Consider the following 22966-nt stretch of genomic DNA (forward strand, 5'->3'; position numbering starts at 1 on the left):
ACATCGTGGTTCATCCGATGAGATCATCGTGGAACATGTGGGAGCCAACATGGGCATCTAGATCCCGCTATTGGTTATTGGCCGGAGAGATGTCTCGGTCATGTCTGCATGGTTCCCGAACCCGTAGGGTCTACACACTTAAGGTTCGGTTACGCTAGAGTTGTTATGGGAAATTGTATGTGGTTACCGAAGGTTGTACGGAGTCCCGGATGAGATCCCGGACGACACGAGGAGTTCTGGAATGGTTCAGAGGTAACGATTTATATATGGAAAGTCCAGTTTCAGTCGCCGAAATGATTTCGGGGGATATCGGTATTGTACCGGGACCACCAAAAGGTGTCCAGGGGTCCACCGGGTGGGGCCACCTGCCCCAGAGGATTTAATGGGCTGAATATGGGAGGGAACCAACCCCCTAGTGGGCTGGTGCCCCCCCCCCCAAGGGCCCAAGGCGCCTAGGGTTGGAAACCGTAGGGGAGGGGGTTGCCTCCCACCTTGCTTGGGGGCAAGTTTTCCCCTCTTGGCCGCCCCCCTCCCCTCTAGATGCATCTAAGGGGGCCGGCCCCCTCTTCCCTTCTTCCTATAAATAGTGGGGGTGGGAGGGCAGCCGCACCCCTTCCCCTGGCGTAGCCCTCCAACCCCCCCCCCCCCCCCCCAACACCTCCTCCTCCGTAGTGCTTGGCGAAGCCCTGCAGGAGAACCACGAGCTCCACCACCACGCCATCGTGCTGCCGGAGTTCTCCCTCAACTTCTCCTCTCCCCTTGCTGGATCAAGAAGGAGGAGACGTCCCCGGGCTGTACGTGTGTTGAACGCGGAGGCACCGTCCGTTCGGCGCTTGGATCGGATCTTCCGCGATTTGAATCGCCGCGAGTACGACTCCATCAACCGCGTTCTTGTAACACTTCTGCTTAGCGATCTTCAAGGGTATGAAGATGCACTCCCTCTCTCTCGTTGCTAGCATCTCCTAGATTGATCTTGGTGACACGTAGGAAAATATTGAATTATTACTACGTTCCCCAACAGAGAAACCCCGGCACCCAGCAGTTTCAGCCCGCATGTGTTTTTTATGTGCGCTGCGATTTTCCTATTTGTTCAGAAAACTGCATATTTACAGATTGATCCCTATGGTTCGTGCATTTAATAACTCCACAACTGTGCATCGGATTGAAATGCTTTAAACATGTAAAATGCTTAGAATTTCACCTAGTTTCATAATTTGCAACTTTTTTGACACATGAAACAGTAGGAGAGCCTCCTGCTGTGTAATTAAATAAATAAATGGGTGTATTTACATATGGTTTTTACAGGCCATCCCCTTTGGGGAGGGCTAGGGGAGCAGGAGTCTATAAAGAGGCTACAAAAGAGTTTAGAAAGGAAATTTGCTTTTCCCCAACTCTATGAGTTAAAAGGGAGAGGTCTACTTTTAATCTTGAGATCCAGGATGCTTTAGTAGGTGTTATTCCTCTCAAGAGCTTATTGTTTCTTTCTTTCCAGATGCTCCAAGATGCTTGTAAGAAGATTGCCATGAACAGTGGCTTGTTCCAGGACATTTTTGCTAGGTTGATCCAATCTAATCTTGTGCCTTGTGTATTCCAGCAAATGCCAAGGTCTGACCAATAGTTTTTGCTAAAGGAGCATTCAAAGAAGAGGTGCTCCACAGTTTCTTCCAAATTGGACTCGCAAAGGAGGCAGGTATAATCGTTACCAATGTTGTAGTGCCTTCGCTTCAACATGTTTCTGGAATTAAGCCTGACAGACTGTAAGAGCCAGTCGAACACCTTGATTTTCATGGTTGCTTTAGATTTCCATAGCCAGTTATAAGCCTGATGGGCCCGAACATCCTCAAAGTAAAAGTTGTAATACTTGTTGGCCGAGTACATCTCAGTCCCCCATGTGAGGATCCACTTGTCAGCAACATATTGGCTGTCCTGCAGTTGAATGTCTAGGACCAGCCGTTGAAGATCTCTTGTCTCTGCATGCGCCTGCACCGAGAGCGGAAGGTGAAAGCTTTCTCCTAGTCTCGTGGTCCCCAAGAAATCTTTGACCGAGAGATCCTCCTGAATAGCGAACAAGAAGGCCCGCGAGTGTGTTTCTGATAAAATATCAGCAAGCCATAAATCTTTCCAGAAAAGAATATCCTTGCCCGTGTGCACTTGAGCTTTAGCAATCCCTCGATAGATCGGCATGAGTTTTGTTACATCTCGCCACCAGAAGGAGCCGCAAGAGTCAGATGCGTTAGGGATCTTGTTACTATAGTATGTGTTCCATATTAGCTCAACCCAAGGCAGGTCCCATCGATTGTAGAATTTATGGAGGTATTTAAGTAAGGGCCATTTACATTTGTGCCCCTAACTCGAACCCACTACTCAGATTAGTCCCTAATTTCGAAGCATGCTCAAATTTGCCCCTCCACTGTTAGTTCACTGTGTAAAAATGCCCTTCTATGCCGTTATCATCTGGTCAAAGGGCTTTGACCATCTAAGGGGCGTTTATTGGACATTTTGCCCCTGCCTCCATGTGTCACTTACATGTGGGACCACTCAGAAAAAAATAAAAAGGAAAAAATGTTTCTCTCACCCCCTCTGTCCCTTTCACTTACATTTGGGCCCCTCATGGCCTCTCTCTCACCTCCCACCTCTCTCCCTCTACCTCACAGCCTCTCTCTCTCTCTCAACTCCGGCGACCGCAAGCTGCTCAGATACCGTGCGCTGCAGCCTCCAGCTCCCCGAGCACCGCAGCCCTCCCTCCATCCATCCATCCCTCTTCCTCCCTCCCCCACGACCTCTCCCTCTCTCACCTCTAAAGAGCGCCACCGTCGCCGTTGCCTTCGTCTCCGCGCGGCCAACGGCAACCCCAAGCGCCTCCACCTTGCTAGGAAGCTCTTACGAGATGCCCTCATCCTAAAAGCCAACTAATTTGATGAGAGATGACTAGTGTCGAGTGCCACAGCACATCTTCCCCACCTTCGACCTCGGACCGCCGATTTTGATTCGATGTCGTTGAAGCACGTCGAACGATTCCTTCCGCCAGAGGCTAGCTCGAGATAAAGGAGCATGTCCATGAGCACCGCAGGCCAGCTCTCTTCTAGCCCACGCAATGAATCGGGCAGGGGACACCCGTAGACGACGCCCCGGACCCCGTCCTCTGCCACGGTCGTCGTCGTTGACCTCCAAGATTCGACCGCCCCAAGCCACCGTAGACCTCCCTGACATCCGTTCCGCCATTGTTGTAAGGTCGCGCCCCTAACGCCCTCTTCCCCCTCTTGATTCTGCACCCGTAGCTCCTAGCATGAAGCCGCCCGCCATGACCGACCTTGGGTGGTCGCATGCGCGCGTTACCACCTATCTCTGCGGCGCCCAACTCGCTTGGTGTGCGTCGCGCAGATACACTGCGCCCCTCGGGCCCTCCTCTCGCGGTCGTCCGGCCACCAACGGTGAGCTACCGGCAAGTGAGCCGCTCACGGCCAGGCATGTCTCGTCGTGGACCAATTTTGACCTTGACGGTGGGTCCCGTGGCCCACATGTCAGGGAAGGGACAGGGCTTGTGTGTGAAAAAAATATTTTGTTTTTATTTCGGTGGGTCCACCGATAAGTGAGAGAAAGGGTGAGAGAGACATTTTTTTAACTTTGGGGTAGGTCCCATGTGTAAGTGAGAGAGATATTGCTTTTTTTACTCTAGGTGGGTCCCACGTGTAAGTGGCATGTGCATGGAAGGGCAAATATGTCCAATAAACGACCAGTAGACGGTCAAAGCCCTTTGACCGGACGGTAACGGCATAGAAGGGCATTTTTATAAGGGGAACTAACGGCGGAGGGGGAAATTTGAGCACGCTTCGAAATTAGGGGCAAATCTGAGTAGTGGGTTCGAGTTAGGGGCACAAATGCAAATGGCCCATGATAAAATTATTAGTATATGAGATGTATGATATAAAAATTATATCGTTAGAAACCTCTTTCACATATGATTTCGATGGTATGCTTTGTGTTACATGCATGTCATATATCATTGTGCTAACCCGTGGTCAAAGATAACCTTGAAAAATGTATTAGGCCCTATATAAGTGGAAGGAGGGAGTAGCTCAAGTGTTCTTAGTGATCACGTTTTCCGGATCTTTGGGTATCGTTAAGTGTAACGATATTCCTAAAACAACATTGAGATTATGACGTTGGAAGAACGATCATATTGAATCGACCTAAACTTGTTTGTTATGAATTGAGATAATATCGTCTATAATCAATTGTAATAATATGGAGTGTTAACGTGTGATTTTGCTCCTTAGACCATGAGAGTATCGTGGTCGCTTCTTACCGTATGGTGGGTTTTGGGGTTGCTCAAACGTCAGCTATAACACGGTAATCATAACGACAACTTACAGGTTAATCGGAAAGTTTGACAGGTGCTTGGATAGCTCGAGAATGGGATTTGCTCCTCCAACGATGGAGAGACATTCTTAGGGCCCTCTTGGTGTGATGGCATCGATCGTCGTCTAGCCAAACATAGGTGACTTCATCACGGGATGCCGAAACACAATAACGAGAAAGAAGAACAAAACCGGTAATGAGGATTTCAGTATAGTGAGCATTGTGATGACTCAAGAGGATATCGATGCATCCCGGGTTTTGTGAAGTATCGTGAAGCAAAGGGAACATCACATGATAACCATAGGTTCACTCAAATATCATTTGTGTGATCATAGGGATCGATATGGACGTCCATGATACCGATGTCGGTCATTGAACGAACGGTTTCATTCATGTCTATGGATTACCGAACCTACAGGGTCACAAGCTTAAGGAAATCACAATATGTTGAGTGTTAGTAGGATGGGAGTGATGAGAATATATTTGTGAAACTGTTTCATTTATATTCGGAATATATTCGTGGAGGCGTATCCCGGGTCGATTCCCACGGCCAACCTTGCCGGCGCGTGCAAGTTGTTCCATGAAATGCCACTGCCGACGCTGACAGTCGACGACCCTGACTACGCCGCTTTCATGGAGAGCGTCATCTTCGGGGGCCGTGGTGAGGCCTTCAACTTCGACGGTCAAGGCCATGCTTTCGATCCCGACGCGACCCAAAGCCACGACGGTCGCGGCCAGTATGGTGATGACCTATTCGGTGGCCATGATGAAGATGAGATCGACGACCATGGCAACTCATGGCATGAAGATGATGACATGTATTGTGAAGATGAGGAAGAAGAGATCGACATTGCGGAGGAGCCATTGGTGTTTATCGATGAGCTCACCCAAAGGGTCAAGGCACAAAGGAGGCAAAGCATTCGCACGGGATTATACACCCAAGAGGAGGACACTTTGATTTGCGAGAGTTGGATGGAGATAGGCCAAGATCTCACAAAAGGTGCCCAGCAAAAAGGATGTCTTTTGGACGAAAGTTCACAAAACTTTTCATGGGCGAAGGAAGTTTGCCCCATACCAATTTGTGAGCACCCGCGGCATCAACTCAATCCAAAAGAGATGGGGGTTCATTCAACAAGAGCGCAACACGCATTGTCCCGCGCTTGAGAGCGTCCAAACCCGTCCCGTGAGTGGCCTAGACGTTGGTGACTTGATATGAACCAGAGAGGAAGGCTTGGTTCGTGAACGGGCAGAAAGAGATGTTCGCCCAAGACGGCCTGAACTAGGTGAGACCTCGGTCGTGGACTATGGTCGTTCATTTTGAAGGCTGGCTAGTGTGCCGGCAGCTGGCTTTGTTGTCGTCGCTAAAAACTTGTTCATTGTGAAGGCAATCTAGTGTGACGGCCGCTGGCTTTGTTGCCGGCGTAAAAAACTTGTTCATTTTGAAGTTTGGCTAGTGTATCGGTCACTAGCTTTGTTGGCGGCGTTAAACTAGGGAATGGCCATTTTATAGGCCGCTGGCATTGTTGCCGACCGGCATGAACCACAGCCGCTGGCGTGACTATGGCGGCTAGCATTATCTACATCTTTGTTGCTTTGAAAAAATTGCATGCAGCCGAACAAGATGTGACCAGCCACATTCAGAAATCCGGGCAGACACCGTCATTGCCATTCCTAAACGGACAAAATCCAAACAAAACAGACATCCCCATCCCTAAACGGACAAAATCCAAACAAAACAGACATCCTTTCGGTGCCATCCGTAAACGGACAAAATCCAAACAAAAAAGACATCCTTTTGGGCTTGTGCGTCTAAAGAGAAAGATCAAAGTATTGTCCTGGGTCTGGGGAGACAAACACTGAGGCTGTTGCCTGCAAAACCCGCTTGATTTATTATGCGAGAAAGAATAAAAAGAGAAGGCTTTCAATCTCAAACTTTTGAGATACGGGGTCTTAAACATATGATTACAGGATCCAGAACATGTATCGTTTACTCTTACTGACAGTAGGTATTTAATACTCCCTCCGTCCCAAAATAAGTATCTCAACTTTAGTTAGTTTGTACTCCCTCCGTCCCATAATATAGGAACGTTATTGACACTGAGTACAACTTTATACTAAAGTTGAGATTGTCAATAACGTTCCTATATTATGGGACGGAGGGAGTACTAAACTTGAGACACTTATTTTGGGATAGAGGTAGTACACATCCTCATCCCATCATCCTCATCCCATGACATTCCCATGACATTCAGGACAAATACCATCTTTTGTGTGACCAACCAGAAGACGGTTCCAAGCCGGGTCATCAGTTTTCAGGTCTTCGAATTCACATTGCAAACGTAAGCTTTCTCCAGTTATGAGCATAATCTCCTCTGAAGAGCTAGCTGCGAGCTTGAGCTTGTTGTCCCGGGGTATCACTGCAACCAATAAAATAAAACAAAAACAACTTAGATATGTACACCATCTGAACATCTCACTATGTTGTTTGCGACAAGTATTGACACATAAGATGAACAGCAAAACCACATGCAATGGTTTTGCTGTGCAAAAAAAGAAGACAAACAAGAGGTACAAACAGCATTGGATTGGGGTACCCTGATCAAGAGAATTCTTTCACCCTAAATATCAATGTAAACATAGGGTGCTGGCCGTAATCTGCTGCAGACCAGCGGCATGGGGCTGTGTGCTCAGGTGGCACAGGACTAGAGGCAGCGAGAGGGCGGCCGACTGAAGAAACATGAGAGTCCTGACAACAGTCCAGGTGAAATGATGTCGGATGAGGCATGTGAGGATTAAGAAAACAGTTGGAGGGGTTGTCACCAGAATCAAGAGGAAGACAGACACATGAGGGCGCCAACGGGGCTAATACTACAGGAATTTTACCTAATGAAAATTCACGTGCAGGGAGAATGGCTTTTCACTGGCCCAATACCAAGTTACACGATATAAAATACAAGCACTATCTAGAACAAAAGTATTCTAACAGAAAAAGGCAAAGATGTGACCTGATTGACCCAAACTAACCCAACGAAACACATTCTAAATCTTTTACCAACAGAAAAGTATGTGTTAAAGGTCTGTACATATAATCTAAAAGGTACAAGACATTTGCACTGATATAAAATTAGGGACCAAGTTTTATGCTTTAGAAGAGCAATCACAATAGTGTGGTTTCTAGAGTTTTGCTTCAGAATAGCACACCAAACTAGTAGCAAAAGAAGGCTGCGTGCTGAATCAAGAACTACCACGTGTATAGATAGTGAACAGTCTCGTGAAAAGCAAAAGATCCAACAAGGAAAAAATGGTAGACTCTGGAGGACAACTTGACGGCAGAAGGAGCAAGGTATTATTATTTATAATATAGTACTCCCTCCGTTCCTAAATATAAGTCTTTGAAGAGATTCCACTATGGACCACCTACGGAACAAAATGAGTGAATCTACACTTAAAATGCATCTATATACATCCGTATGTAGTCCATGGTGGAATCTCTACAAAGACTTATATTTAGGAACGGAGGGAGTATAAAGTTTAGTGCACCTACACAACTGGAGCAGCTAAAACTCAAAACACTTGAACAGCCTAAGAGAAGATTGATGACAGCAAATATATTAAAGGCCTCAATTAATTAATATTGCTATACCAAAGCAGCACAACGCAACCTCAAAAGGCAGCAAAAATAGAAATTTTGGGACAAGAGAAAAGCAATAGATAGAAAATAACACAGGGCAAACAGCCCTGATAAATAGAGCGGTATGTGTCCAGAAGTCCTTGTGCTGAGAATTGCTAATGAAGGGGGGAACACTCCAAAGAGACCCACAGAGAGAGCAGACAGCACAAACTACTCCCTCCGTCCCAAAAAGCATGTCTTACATTTGTCTAGATACGGATGTATCTAGACACGTTTTAGTGTTAGATACATCTGTATCTCGACAAATCGAAGAAAAGCTTTTCGGGACGGAGGTAATAGATATTAAGCATGCAGAAGTCTCACAGTTCAATTAGCCTCACAACCAGGCAGGATATGTATTGCATCATATTTAAGATAAATAGGCAAAGACACCAGTGTTACACTACCATATCCAACAGAAAGCTAAGCAAACACAACCATGTTGTATCGATACGTAATTACAAGGGACAACATTTGAATATTAAGAGAGCTTACCTGTTGGCCTTACAAGGTATTTGGAGAAGACAGTTGGACGTAGGGGCACATTAGAAAAGAAGATTTGGTGAGCTTCCATGGGTTTTTTCTCATTCACGCACGCAACATTGTAGGGCTGCTGATTGATATATTTAGTAGATGGCTGCAGATCTTCCTGGTTCATGTCAACCATGATCATCCACGGCTGTCGAGAAAGTTCATCTTTCCTCAACAGGCAGCATAGGGCGTCCGGATTGTTCGCACAGACGACTGGGAACTGGGGAAGACAGCGAGGTATGTCCAGAGCATGGAAACCATCTTGCGCCCAGAGAAGATCCAGGTTGATCCCCCAATGAATCTTCCACTTGAACTTGCTACCATCCCCGATATCCAAAGTCCATACTGTGATCTTTTGGAGAGGCTGCTGCTGCCCTTGGATTCTCTCAAGAGGCGGACGCCAGCCATCAATGCGGACAAAGTGCATCATGCCTTGGCTGACGGACACACGTCGGAATCTCTGCGCTAAGCACTTTGCCATCTGTTCCTTCTTAGCGTTCTCTTTTCCTCCAAGGAAAGGCATGATCTGTAGCTTCTCAGAGTACCCATCTCCTCCAGGGAAAGGCACGAAGTGGAGCACCGGGGACTCTAAATTTGAGAAGTCGCATAGCAGGACACCGCTCAAGTAGTCGACACAGCAGAGGAACCTGTGGCCGAAAGCAAGCACCTCCTCAGTTGACCAGAGGATGGGGAACTGGGTATTGCTCTCGTCTTGCGGCTGGGGGGCAGGCATCTCGGGGAAGCGTTTCCACTCTTTGGTCTTGGAGTTGAAGACGTAGAGCTCGACAAACATGGAATAATTGTCAGGGCCATTCTCTTTATGGTAGACCTTGATGTCGGAAACGATGTAGCTGTTGTCCGGGAGGCGCAGGATGCCTGTGTCGAATTTTGACATCAGAAACGGGCTTACCATGGGCTCAGTGTACAGAGGGAGCTGATCCACCGAGGGGGTACGACCAGCTGTGTAGACGAACAGATCTGACGGCAAGTCGTGGAGCTGTCTTGGGATGTTGATTTCGAAGAGGACGAGGTCCTCGTCAGTTGCCCGGACGTAGGGATACGCGGGCAGGCGGGAGGGGGCCACGGGTTCGACTGAGCCTTCCCGCGGCCACTCGAGATCGAGGTAAGAGACCTCTGGAGGATCCGAGAGGGCGAAGGACAAGAAGCAGCGGTGGCCGGTGGCCGTGACGACTTCAACGGCGGTCTTCTTCTTATTGGCCGCCTCACGTGCAGCGTCTAGGTCGGCATGGCTGTGGGTGCGGCCGAAGCGATCCAGCATCACCCAATCGGGGAAGACGACGGTCTTCTCCTCTGGCTCTGGCGCGACTTCGGTGGCCATGGCGGCCTCCTCCTTCGACTCTCGCGCGACTATGGTGGCTACGAACATCTCCTCCTCCAGCCCGGGCATGGCGATCGGATCTGGAATTTAGCAGCCGCCGCCTCCACAACCCTAACCCTAGGTTGTTCTTCTTTTGGCGGCGCGGGGGGGTGGGGGGAGGGGAAGGCGCTGATGGGCGGGGAAATAGGGCAGCGTCTCGCCTTTTAGCGCGAGCCGTGAGGTAATGGGCCAGCCCAACGCGGGACGCCCTGAATGGGCCGCCTCACTCACTGCTGTTTGGTTCCGCACACGTAGGAGAGCAACTAGTTAACAAGCGCTCCTTCGGGAGCCTCGCAACAATCAGGGCCACTTGGCGCGCTCTTAGTCATTCGCCACGTGTCGTGCTCTGGACGCTCCCTCTGGATTTTGTTTTTTCTTTTTTGCACGCATTTTCGGCTTTTTAAACGGTTTTTTTCTTGGATTTTTTTGACGTTTTGGTTTTGCCCCAGTCTTCCTTAGCTTTTCGATATAAAAAATCGAAAAAAATTATTTTTGCGTGAAAAATATGTGTTTTTTTCCTTTCGCGAAAGTCACGGTTTTTCTTTCGCGAGAGGCACGGGTGTGCTTTAGCGAGAGTCACGGCCGTGCCTTTCGGAAACGAAAAAAAAACGCGTTTTCTATTTTTTTTCTTTTGCGAGAGTCACGGTTTTGCTTCCGCGAGAGGCACGGTTGTGCTTTCGCGAGAGTCACGGCCGTGCCTCTCGTAAAGGGAAAAACAAAACGTGTTTTCTGTTTTTTTTCTTTCGCGAGAATCACGGTTTTGCTTCCGCGTGAGGCACGGTTGTGCTTTTGCGAGAGTCACGGCCGTGCCTCTCAAAAAGGGAAAAAATACGCGTTTTCTGTTTTTTTTTTCTTTCGCGAGAGTCACGGTTTTTCTTTCGCGAGAGGCACGGTTGTGCTTTCGCGAGAGTCACGACCGTGCCTCTTGGAAACGGAAAAAAAAAACATGTTTTCTGTTTTTTTTCCTTCCGCGAGAGTCGCGGTTTTGCTTTCACGAGAGGCATGGTTGTGATTTTGTGAAAGGCACGGGCGTACCTCTTTCGGAAAGGGAAAAATACCGTGCTCTCGGTTCGGTTTTTTCATCCGGTTTTTTTCATGAAAAAAGTTTGTCAAAACCTATCAACATGAGATCTAGTTTTGAAAATCTCGACGCGAGGAATCCAATGGTGAAAACGGTTCGAAATTTGGACGCACGGTTTAAGAGATAAAACGTTTTGAATAAACGGATCTACGGAAAAGGGAAAAACTCCCAGGTTGCGACAAGTAGCGCGCTGCATGTGCGCCACTTGTCGCGACCTGGGAAGGTGGAATGTTTTTTGCAACGAGTACTCCTTAATTAGTGATTTCGACATCGTACATGTTGGTGACTAACTACGGGAGCCCTACCCGCAGGGGCTATTTATCGCATTAAGCGAGTCTGTAACGATCTCTTTGCGTTGACGTGAACAGTGTCACAGGGATCGAACCCAGGTCTTCAGGGTTCTCACCAGCGCAGCTAACCACTCCGCCCACTTCAAGTTACTGGTTAGTAGTAGAATCGCGATGAGGCAACCGAACCGGTATTCTCCTTTTTTTCTTTTACTCTTTTCGGTTTCTTTTGTTTCATTTTTTTCCTTCTCCATTTTTTCATCCTTTTTTCTTTCTTTTCAGATTTGTTTCATTCTTTCCATTTTATTTTGTCTCGTTTATTTTTTCTTCTCCGGTTTATTTCATTATTTTCTTTTTTCTTATTCATTTTTTGTTTGTTTTTCTTTTTTCATTCATTTTTTGTTTTTTTATTTTTCTTTTGTGTTTCGTTATGTTTATTTTTGTTTTCACTCTACATTTTCGTTCATATAAAAAAAAATCTGTAAAAAGTGATCAACATTTTTGTAAACACGTTCAACGCTGTCCGAACACTTATTCAACATTTTTCAAATACTTGTTCAAAATTTTAATAGTTATTTAATATATTTTTAATACTTGTTCAACATTTTTAATACTTATTTAATATTTTACAATACTTGTTCAACATTTTTAATACTTATTTAATATTTTAAAATACTTGTTCAACATTTTTAATATACTCATTCAACATTTTTATTACCTATTCAACATTTTTAAGTACTTGTTCAACATTTTTCATATTCTCGTTCAACATTTTCAAATACTTATTCAATATTTTTCATATTCTCATTCAACATTTTTAATACCTATTCAACACTTTTCACATACTTGTTAAACATTTTTTAAATTCTTGTACAACACTTTCAAATACTTGTTCAACATTTTCCGTATACTCGTTCAACATTTTTTAATACCTACTCGACATTTTTTAAATACTTGTTCAACATTTTAAAAATTCTTGTTCAACATTTTCCATATATGTAGAATATTTTAAAGTATAAAGATTAGTACAAAAATAAAGCAGAAAATTAGAAAAAAAACAAAATAATAGGTTGTGGCCCCCGTACGGCTAGGCCGCCCCGTCTGGGGCTCCTCCATTAATTTCGGATGCGCTGACCCATTCTTTGCCCTCTCCTTATTAATGCTCGAGCCGGTTATTGATTTTAACTCGCATCCATATACTCCTATATACTAGATAATTCCCCGCGCATTGCTGCGGAACATTTGGTAAGAATCAATTGAGTAGCAACCTGAATTGCAACCGGTAGCATGTGTAAAACCACTGATGCTCCTATCCGTAGGAGAAACAAAGTGAACTAAGACAATCAACTCATCCATGTTTATACCGTAAAAATGGTAAATTCAATCGCTTGATTTTAAAAGTTAAACAACGGATGAAACAAAATGTACCTAGACGAACGATGGAACTGGAAGGGCAGGGCATGACTGTTGTATGCATGTATAGGGTGCCAGTAGCCCCGTTTGAGCCACCCGCAGGAAATTGTCTCGTCGGATACATGTATATTAATGGGAGCAGCAAAAATACTATGCAGCAAGAACCATGAAATCATTCTAGATCCTTGCCATCCGCGGAAAATCATCAGACACTTGCGGCGGGTGGGCTCTAACCAAATCTGAAAATAAGCTTGCCATGTAAGACACTAGATAGGAAGTGTGGCTTGCCGCACCCCACCCGCCCCAGCCATAGCCAGCCCGGTAAGGCATGTTTTATACTCCATAGAGTTAACAAAAACAAAGATGTCCAAGAGTACCAAAGTCTATTACATACCAGTAGTGCGTTTTCATAGGAAATGCAACATGACATACCAAAAGGATAAAGGTTCATCATACCAAAATAAGTCACAACTAATCATTCATCTACTATGCAGATGATGAGTCACAGGAATAAGAACTGTATGAACAATACATCAGAGCTTATATGTGCACACCCAGTCACATAGATTATACATGAAGCGAGTTTACATCACCGATACGACTCATTCATCTAAATACTAACTAATGCAATCTATTTTTATATAGCATATTGGGCAAAGAGTACACAGTGCATCTTGGATAGAGAACTACATAAGTCATCCTTATATGATGTACTAGGCAAAATAAATTAGTTAGCTACATGAAGTGAGCTTACATCACCGATAGAACTCATTCGTCCAAATACCGACTGTAAGCTATTTTTACATAGCATATTGGATAAAAGAGTGCACATCGCATCTTGGATAGAGAACTATAAGTCATCCTTGCATCCTGTAAGGGGCAAAATAAATTAGTTAGTGCAACGTGGATAGATATTTGTATAGCTAGCACAATCTCCCTCAACTTGATCAGATGCTTAAAAAGGACCTTAGTTACATCAGTGGTTATAAAAGTTGGTATGTACACTACATATAGTATGATCTGCCATAATGTAAGTACCACTTCATTGGAGAGAGAGAGGGAGAGAGAGAGAGGGATTGTACATCGCACGGTGGTGCAACCAGGAGTTGATGGAGCCGTAGACTCTCTTTGATAAGTGCTTCTATATGAAAACAGTTTATCATTTCCTATGAGAATCAAGTTTAAACCTAAATGCTCCCAGGAATCCTAAGAAACAACGCATACATGCTAGCATGACATATAAGTTTTATATCAAAGAGGCAAAGTATTAAGCATTTAGAATGAAAGAGATCAAAGTGCAAAACACATAATCTTGTTTATGAGCTGTGGTCAGCCAAAAAATAGAATCGTTAAAACCAAATATAAGAACAGTTAAAGCAGATCAAATGGAAAGAAGCCAAAATACAACTACTTAAATAGTGCAGTAACCTATCCATCATAAAAACCCAAGCCATGCTTTTTGGATGTATAAACAAAAAGATGCAGAGTTGCAGCAGAAGAAATGCTAGGTGAGTAATTTGATGATGCCAAAGTAAGATTATTAGATAAATATCACCTTAATTAGCAAGAACCACGGAAGGAAGCTAGGGAGCACACCACTGTATCATCTAGTATGAGCCAGAAGACATCGTACATCACATCTGAAGGAGAAGCACTCTAGACAACATCCACTGATTATCATAATCAGTAACATCATGAATGAAGACAAACATTTTTTACCATAAATGCAAAAGAACATTCAATTATAATATATTTGTTTATTCATATGCATCACATGACAATAACATGATGTAACGCCCACGATGCGGCTATATCTCCCACGTGTCGAGGCACGACTTAGAGGCATAACCGCATAGTGGTTTTGTCGCAAGAAGGGTCATCTTCACACAATCCCATGTAATGAACAAGAATGGGATAAAGAGTTGGCTTACAATCGCCACTTCACACAATACATAAATATTATCATACATCATCCAAAATACAATCATAAAGACCGACTACGGTCAAAAACCAGATGAAAATAAGACAACCCCAAATGCTAGATCCCCGATCGTCCCAACTGGGCTCCACTACTGATCATCAGGAAAAGACACATAGTAACGACCATGTTCCTCGTCGAACTCCCACTTGAGATCGACGCCATCATCTGCACTGGCATCGTCGGCACCTGCAACTGTTTTGGTAGAATCTGTGAGTCACGGGGACTCAGCAATCTCACACCCGCGAGATCAAGACTATTTAAGCTGGTAGGAAAGGATGGTGCAATGAGGTGGAGCTGCAGCGGCAAAAGCATATATGGTGGCTAACTTGCGCAAATGAGAGCGAGAAGAGAAGCAACGGAACGGACGTCATCTAGCAATGACCAAGAAGTGATCCTGAACACCTACTTACGTCATACATAACACAGACCGTGTTCACTTCCCGGACACCGCCGAGAAGAGACCATCACGGCTACACACGCGGTTGATGTATTTTAATTGGGTCAAGTGACGAGTTATCTACAACCGGACATTAACAAATTCCCATCTGCCTCATAACCGCGGGCACGACTTTCGAAAGATAATACCCTGCAGGGGTGTCCCAACTTAGCCCATCATAAGCTCTCACGGTCAACGAAGGATAAACCTTCTCCCGGAAAGACCCGATCAGTCTCGGAATCCCGGTTTACAAGACATCTCGACAATGGTAAAACAAAACCAGCAAAGCCACCCGAATGTGCCGCCAAATCCCGATAGGAGCTGCACATATCTCGTTCTCAGGGCACACCGGATGAGACATCCTACGAGTAAAACCAGACCTCGAGTTTCCAGGAGGGGGCCCCACAGTCTGCTCAGTTCGGACCAACACTCGAAGGAGCACTGGCCCGGGGGGTAAAATAAGATGACCCTCGGGCTCGCGAAAACCCGGGGGAAAAGGCTTAGGTGGCAAATGGTAAAACCAAGGTTGGGCCATGTTGGAGGAGTTTTATTCAAGGCGAACTGTCAAGGGGGTCCCATAAATCACCCGACCGTGTAAGGAACGCAAACTCAAGGAACATAATCCCGGTATAACAGTAACTAGGGCGGCAAGAGTGGAACAAAACACCAGGCATAAGGCCGAGCCTTCCACCCTTTACCAAAATATATAGATGCATTAATTAAATAAGAGATATTGTGATATCCCAACATATCCATGTTCCGACATGGAACAAACTTCAACTTCACCTGCAACTAGCAACGCTATAAGAAGGGCTGAGCAAAAGCGGTAACTTAGCCAGACAACGGTTTGCTAGGAGAGGATGGTTAGAGGCTGACATGGCTACAATGGGAGACATGATATAGCAAGTGATAGGTAGCGGAGCATGGCAATAGAGCGAACAACTAGCATAGCAAAGATAGAAGTGATTTCGAGGGGTGGTCATCTTGCCTGCAAGATTCTCAGAGTTGTCGAAAGCTTGATCCTCGTAAACGTACTCGACAGGTTCCTCCTTCACGAACTCGTCTCCCGGCTCTACCCAAGACAAGAACACAAACAAACGGAACCACAATCAACAACGAGAAATGCGCAAGCAACATGATGCAAAACATGTATGATATGCAAGATATGATATGCGATGCATATGCGTGCTCCGGAAGGAAAATGATGAACATGGCAGTAACTTGGCAAACCAAGCATGCCACTGGAAAGGTGAGATGATTTCGGTCGAAATCGATATAAAGATCACCGGAATCGGGTGCACGGTTTGCAAATGGCGAGCAAAACAAGAATGACACGAATCTGCGATTAACAGCAAGATAGCACTTAAAATGCAACAGGTAACAATGCTACAGCACCCCAACATAGCAACAAAGCACATGGAAGTAATCTACAGGAGACGCTTGACAAAAGATGAACACTGAGCTACGGCTAGTTCACAACATATCAAGCTCAAACAAGCATGGCAAAAGTGCAAAAGATTACAGGTTCACAGACTTGGTGAAAAACTGGACATGGCAGAAATCAGCATCAGGTAGCAATGCTCAGAGCACGAAATCAACATGCTACAGGAACTTGACATAGCAAAACAAGGCATGGAAGTGTTCTACTAAAAGCACATGACAAAAGTCCCTTACTGACCATAAGCCAAAAAGGATCAGAAGATATGATGGCAAGCATGTAAACATAGCAAGTTTCGTTATCAGGTTTCAGACTTGGCGGAAAACAGAGCATGGCAGAAATAATAATATGTAGGCCTCTTTGTGAGCTTGATGCACTCACTACAGAGCAATGCATGACAAACCAAGCATACCTACAGCAAGATGGCATGTTTATGAAGCTATCCATGGCAAGAAAAATTGCATAGCATGTATGGATCAACTACAATAAGCTTGGCAAAAATGCATACCATGTTAAGAATCTGCCAGAAATATTTTATAGCAAAAGTAGAGCAAGATTGAGTCATGCTATGGCACTCCATAATTGCAAACAATTGCAGGAATGGATCAATTACAACTATAGCTACAAAACATCCTTACTGAATATCTCCAAAATATGCATGGATCTCTCTGTAGCATCAAGTTTACATGACAACAAAATTACAGCAGACGAGGACTTGGAGAAATCACCAAGTCCGTGAAATCAGAAATATTACGGGGCCTACTTTGCATGCTTGTGCTAGTCACCACAGAGATCACAAAAATACATGGACTACACCACTGGAAAGATGGCATGACATACTTCAAAACACATGTAGAGCTCATGCTCAAAAGATGCACAGATTTAATGATACAAAAATGACAAATCTCCAAGTTCTGATAAGAACCAGAGAATAACAGCAACTAGCCCTCTTCCAACAGAGATTTGGGCATCAAGATGACCTGTAATGAACATGGTGCAATTGAACAAAATGAAGAGCATCACGAGGCGAATAATTTTACATATTACACGCACGAATCGGAGCTACATGCACAAAGTTATCGCATCGGGAACAGAAGCACTTGCTGATAAAATAACAGGACTTGGAAAAAAAAGGAAGGACGAAGTCAACGGGAGCTACAGTGTCTACCAGATTGGATCGAGGGAGAGGCCGTCGATGGCGGCGGCGCAACTTCGCCAGAGAGGAGGGATGGGGCGCCGGCCGGAGGGAGAGAGGCGCGGCCGGCGGGGAACACGGACGGCGGGGCCGCGGGTGGCCGGAGGAGGAGCGCCGGCGGCGGCCTCGGGAGGCGCGTCGGGCGGCGGCGGAGATGGCGGGGCCGGCCGGCGCCGGCGAGGGCAGGCGGCGGCGACGGGACCCGGCGGCGCGCGGGCACGGCGGCGGGCGCGGGGCGGCGCGCGGGCCCGCGGGGGCCGGCGATGGGCCTGCGGGCCGGCGGCGGGGCGAGGACGGTGATGGCCACGTGTCGCCACGGGATTGGACGGGGCGCGGCGGCGGACGTTGTCCGGCGGCGGCTGGACACGTCCGGCGGCGCGGAGGGAAAAATCTAGGGTTTCGTTTGCAGTTTCGTTTTTCGGGATGCCCACATATAAATAGGTAGAGGGAGCTAGGAGGCTCCAAATGAGGTGCGGTTTTCGCCCACACGATCGCGATCGAATGACCTAGAGCATGGAAGAGAGTTTGGTGGGTTTTGGGCTGGTTTTGGAGGGGGTTTTGCTGGATATTCAAATGGACTTTGCGGATGCCCGGTTAACCGTTGGAGTACCAAACGACCTCCGAATGGAACGAAACTTGACCGGTAGTCTCCGGGTGGTATATTAAGACCACTTGACAAGCCTCGGTCCATTCCGAGAAAGTTTGACACACGCACACGAAAGAAAACTAGAGGGGTGCACCGGAGGAGATAGGAGCGCCGGATTGCAAAACGGACAACGGGGAAAATGCTCGGAAGCATGAGACGAACACGTATGCGAATGTAATGCACATGATGACATGATATGAAAATGCATGACATGACAAAATACAAAACGAAAGACAAAACCCGACAACGGAGGGAAAAACATAACACATAGCCGGAAATGGCAAGAGTCGGAGTTACAAATATGGCAAGTTACATGCGGGGTGTTACACATGACAAAAGAAGCATTCATCCAGAATAAATCAAATCAGAAAGCAACATTCATCATGTTAAACTGCAGAAAGCATCACTAAAAATAAATCAAAATAGAAATTAACATTCAGTTATGTAATACTTCAGTAAGCATCACTAAAAAGTTAAAATAGAAATACATAAATATATACATGCATATTAACCTATTATAAACCAAGCTGATGCTAGCAGGCTATCCGTTAGTTTACATCAATCAAGAAAACAGATCAATATTACCAGTTTGAGAGAACAATAGATTTATCACCAATGCATTGTGTAATGCTTCTACCATACCAATGACCATACCCAATGACTAATACACAACTCCCTAAGCAACGCTATACGCATCACCTGCGTCACAGGAAATAGTTATGCTTGTGTAAAGCAGGAAGATTTCATATCTAAATCTGGGGCATTTGATAACATATAAGCGATGGAAATAAATTGGTGCAATTCAAAATAATAAATTTAGGGGCAACATCAAGGATGGGGCTGGGAGCCCAAATATACCTCAGGATGGTGCACAAACGATGAAATCACTGTTGTCGACATCCTGTTGACCATCCGCTCATAGACACTGCCAGTATCTTATTGACTCCATCTGTTGCTGAGGAGGAAGGAGGCAGTCATAGCAACGCCGCGAGCTCAGTAAAGTGGAGAAGGGCGGTGGCTAGCAGTTGCTTCACCTTGGCTCAGTGTCCTCGTCCGCCTCGACGTCAGCAACCGTAATGACTGAACTCAAGAGTACCGCAATGAATACCAATTAGAAAAGATGGGCTATATTGAGAAACTTTCTGGTAACCCAAGAAGGGTTGGTCGTGGGTTCCAGTTGCTTCACCTTGCCTTGCCGGCATTGCCGCTGATGCCCCACTACTTCTGGAGGCGTCAGCGGTGGTGTTGAGCCTGAGGGCGAGGAAGAAGGGTTGTCGCGGGTTCCAGTTGCATTTGCAAAAACCCAAGAACTAAACATCAACCACATGATGTGCAGTGAAGACTATATGTGGTTGAATGAGTTTGTATCAGGAAACATGCCAGCCGAGATGAGCACTTGCACAAGAAAAAATGCTCCCAGTGATAGTGTTTGTTTATCACTACTGATAAAATTGATTATGTACTGCGCTCCACCTGGGACTTCTCCTCTGCTCCGCCCATTGGCGCGCCCTCTATGAGGTCGAAGCAAGATCTGTAGGCCCCTGTAAATTGATAGTATTTTGTGATAGCTTGTTTTTAAGCCTCATCAAAGGCAGAACCTCCTCTTAACACTTTCTTAATGTAAGAGCAGAACAAATTATCATAATTTCAAAAGAAAGATTTCTAAGTCAACAATAAATTGATGTCAGCGAATCCAACATTCTCTTCAGTAGTACACGCAGTGGCTATCTCAACAAACTTGCAACATACACCCAGGCTGTAGCTCGAGACAATAAGAGAGTATGATTAGTTCAGAGCGGTAATAATGAGATCTTCCCTCAGAGCAACATCAGTACAGATTTCAATACCACAACATCGATCGACTCCTAACCATTTAAAAATGTAGTTCGAGAAGTTCAAAGTGGCATGCAACACAGATCTAAACATTCTTTCGAGTTGTCTTCGCATTCATAAGAAACTAAGAAGAGCACGACACAAAATAGCAATAGAAGGTTGCTGCTTTGATAAGGAACAACAAGACAAATAACTGAATGTACTGATAAACAAAGCAACGTCAGAGATGTACATTTGAGAAATTGTTCAGCCAACTATACAATTAGATATACATGCAACTATGTGTATACATACTAATAACAAATTTCACTCATTCTCCCTTTTTCTAATTTGGAACAAGCACAATAATTTACCCCGTCACTGAAATCTGAAGTCATTGTGCATGTGTATGTTTATACACCCAGCCAAAAATCTAGGAAATGCAAAATAAGAATCTGAATGCCCGAAAATAATCTAGCTGGGCAACTCGGCTACTCCAAGCTACCCCAGATTGAGCGCTCACTGGCCGTCCGATCCTTTCTTTACCTCTTCTGAGCCGTCTAATTTTTAGTCTATTTTCACTTCATGGTTATTTTTCCTGTTCTATGACTGGTCAGCTTATTACTCGGTGGGGTCTTGTGTCTATTGGCTGGGTCAACCGTTGAGATGTGTGAAAGAGCTTTGGCCAATCATCTCCTCGCGACCTGCTCCCGCCATCCCGCGACGTGCATGTTGCGGCCTCCTCGTTGGTCACCCAATCCCACAGCCACACATGGACCAAGGTGTGGATTGGAAGTTCCCTTCCATTTCTAATTAGCATAATTGCTTATCTTTGCGCCGGTCATCTTCGACACCATCAAAAGAGAAGCTAGACTTTGGGTTACTGCGGGTGCACACAAATTGGGTAGCATAATGCCGGGAGAGTAATGGACCTCATGTAATATGTGTGGTGTAACAAACAAACTCTATTCTCCTTCTTAATTAATGGATGAGGCAAAGCTTATGCCTCTGTTTCAAAAAAAAAAGATCTCGCAATGCAAAATAATAAGCACTGAAAAGGAAGCAATGACATCCAAATAAAGAACAACACCGAGATCTAGGCATAGAGATGTTGGTACTTAGTCAAAATGAAGCACAACTTGTCCAGATTTAAAAATGCCTAACCCTAGACTCTTTTGTATGTGTTATTGCTGGTTCTCAGGTGTCCCAATAACTTGTAAAAATCAACACTAATCAGCTATTTGAATTTTTTTGAAGGGGTTAGACAGTAGGAAAGGCTCCTACTGCATATATATTACCAACTCAGGAACAATACATGTTACAAGTGTTACTTTACATATGCACAAGTGGAAAAAGGAGGTGTGCCAAGAAAGGTATAAGGGGGGTAGAAGACTGCGGACCAGAGTGTTAAGCTACAACTAAGGTAAAGAGTTAAGTAAGTCAGCCACTAGCTGCTTCTTGTGGGGGGACACTCTGTAGCTGATGTCAGCAAAGTCTCTCTTGAACCTAGCCAGCCAGGATGAGATCGATGGGGCCACCTTGCGAAAGTAGTTATTATTCCTTTGTTTCCAAAGGCTCCAGGCTGCCACCAAGAAAACATCCATGATCATCTTCTTAGGATTCAAAGTCTTGAGGTGTGCAACGAGGTCCAATCTGTTGCCATGTGACGGCCAATATATGTTGAGTTTGCTCCAGCATTCATGACTAAAAGTGCAATGGAAGAACAGATGTTCAATGGTTTCTTCCACATGGTGTCCACAAAGCAGGCAGTCAAAGTTATTGCCAATGTTATAATGCCTCCTCTTGAGCATGTTTCTCGTGTTAAGGCGATTAGAGAGCAGGAACCAACCGAAGACCTTGATTTTAGGGATGCATTTGGTTTTCCAGAGCAATCGGTATGCATCATGGGAAATCATCTCTCTGAAGAAGAAGGTGTAGTAGGCTGTGGTTTTGAAATCAGCAGATCCCCAAGAGCATATCCAGGCATCATTAGAGTCGGCCATCATTGCAGTGTTAACATTTTGCTAGAGAGCTCGCAGTTCGTCAAAAGCTTGAACCGAGAGGGGCAAGTCGAAAGCCTAGTTAAGATGGGTGATCGAGAGAAATTTTCGTGTTGAGGCGTCTTCATCGTTTGTAAAGGAGAAAGCACGCGGATATGTTTCCGAGAGAATGGAGTTGTTCCAGTCATCCTTCCAAAACAGAGCCGTGTCACCTGCTCCAATCTTCACCTTAGTGACCCCCTTGTAGACTGGCATAAGCTTAGTGAGTTGGCGCCACCAGAAAGAGCCGCATGGCGCAGCAGCATGGGGGACAATGGAAGCATAGTATGTGTCCCAGATGAGGTGCACCCAGGGAGCATCAAACTTGTTGTAGAACTTGTGCAGCAGTTTCAGAACCATTGCGTCATTTTGAACTCTGAGATTGAGAACTCCGAGGCCACCACTTTTCTTGGGCCAACACACCATGTCCCAAGCGGCAAGAGAGTTACTTTTTCCCCTCCTCAGTTTTCTTAGTCCAAAGGCCGTGTCTCCGTATCTTGTCGAATTGTTCAACGATCTTTGGCGGGAGTTTAAGAATCCCCATAGGGTATATCACCAGCGAGGTGACCAAAGAGTTCATGAGTGCCCGCATATAACATTAATGACATTGCCGCGGTGATTCTACGCTCAGCTTTACAGATCCAAGGAGTTAGATCAAGGACCATAGGTTTGGTTACGCCCAAGGGTAGGCCCAGATATG

At 45.4% G+C, this 22966-nt stretch overlaps 1 non-coding gene across 1 annotated transcript; it reads right to left on the reverse strand.

Annotated features, from left to right (window-relative positions):
- Positions 1 to 6224: 6224 nt before the first annotated feature.
- LOC109763446 (uncharacterized) lies at positions 6225 to 10063 on the reverse strand. Its single transcript, XR_005758215.3, has 2 exons — positions 8525 to 10063; positions 6225 to 6776 (listed from the first exon to the last, which is right to left on the reverse strand). It is a non-coding gene; the product is annotated as an uncharacterized protein (transcript).
- Positions 10064 to 22966: the final 12903 nt, after the last annotated feature.

This window comes from Aegilops tauschii, chromosome 5, assembly GCF_002575655.3.
Source record: "Aegilops tauschii subsp. strangulata cultivar AL8/78 chromosome 5, Aet v6.0, whole genome shotgun sequence".
NCBI classification, from domain to species: Eukaryota; Viridiplantae; Streptophyta; class Magnoliopsida; order Poales; family Poaceae; genus Aegilops; species Aegilops tauschii.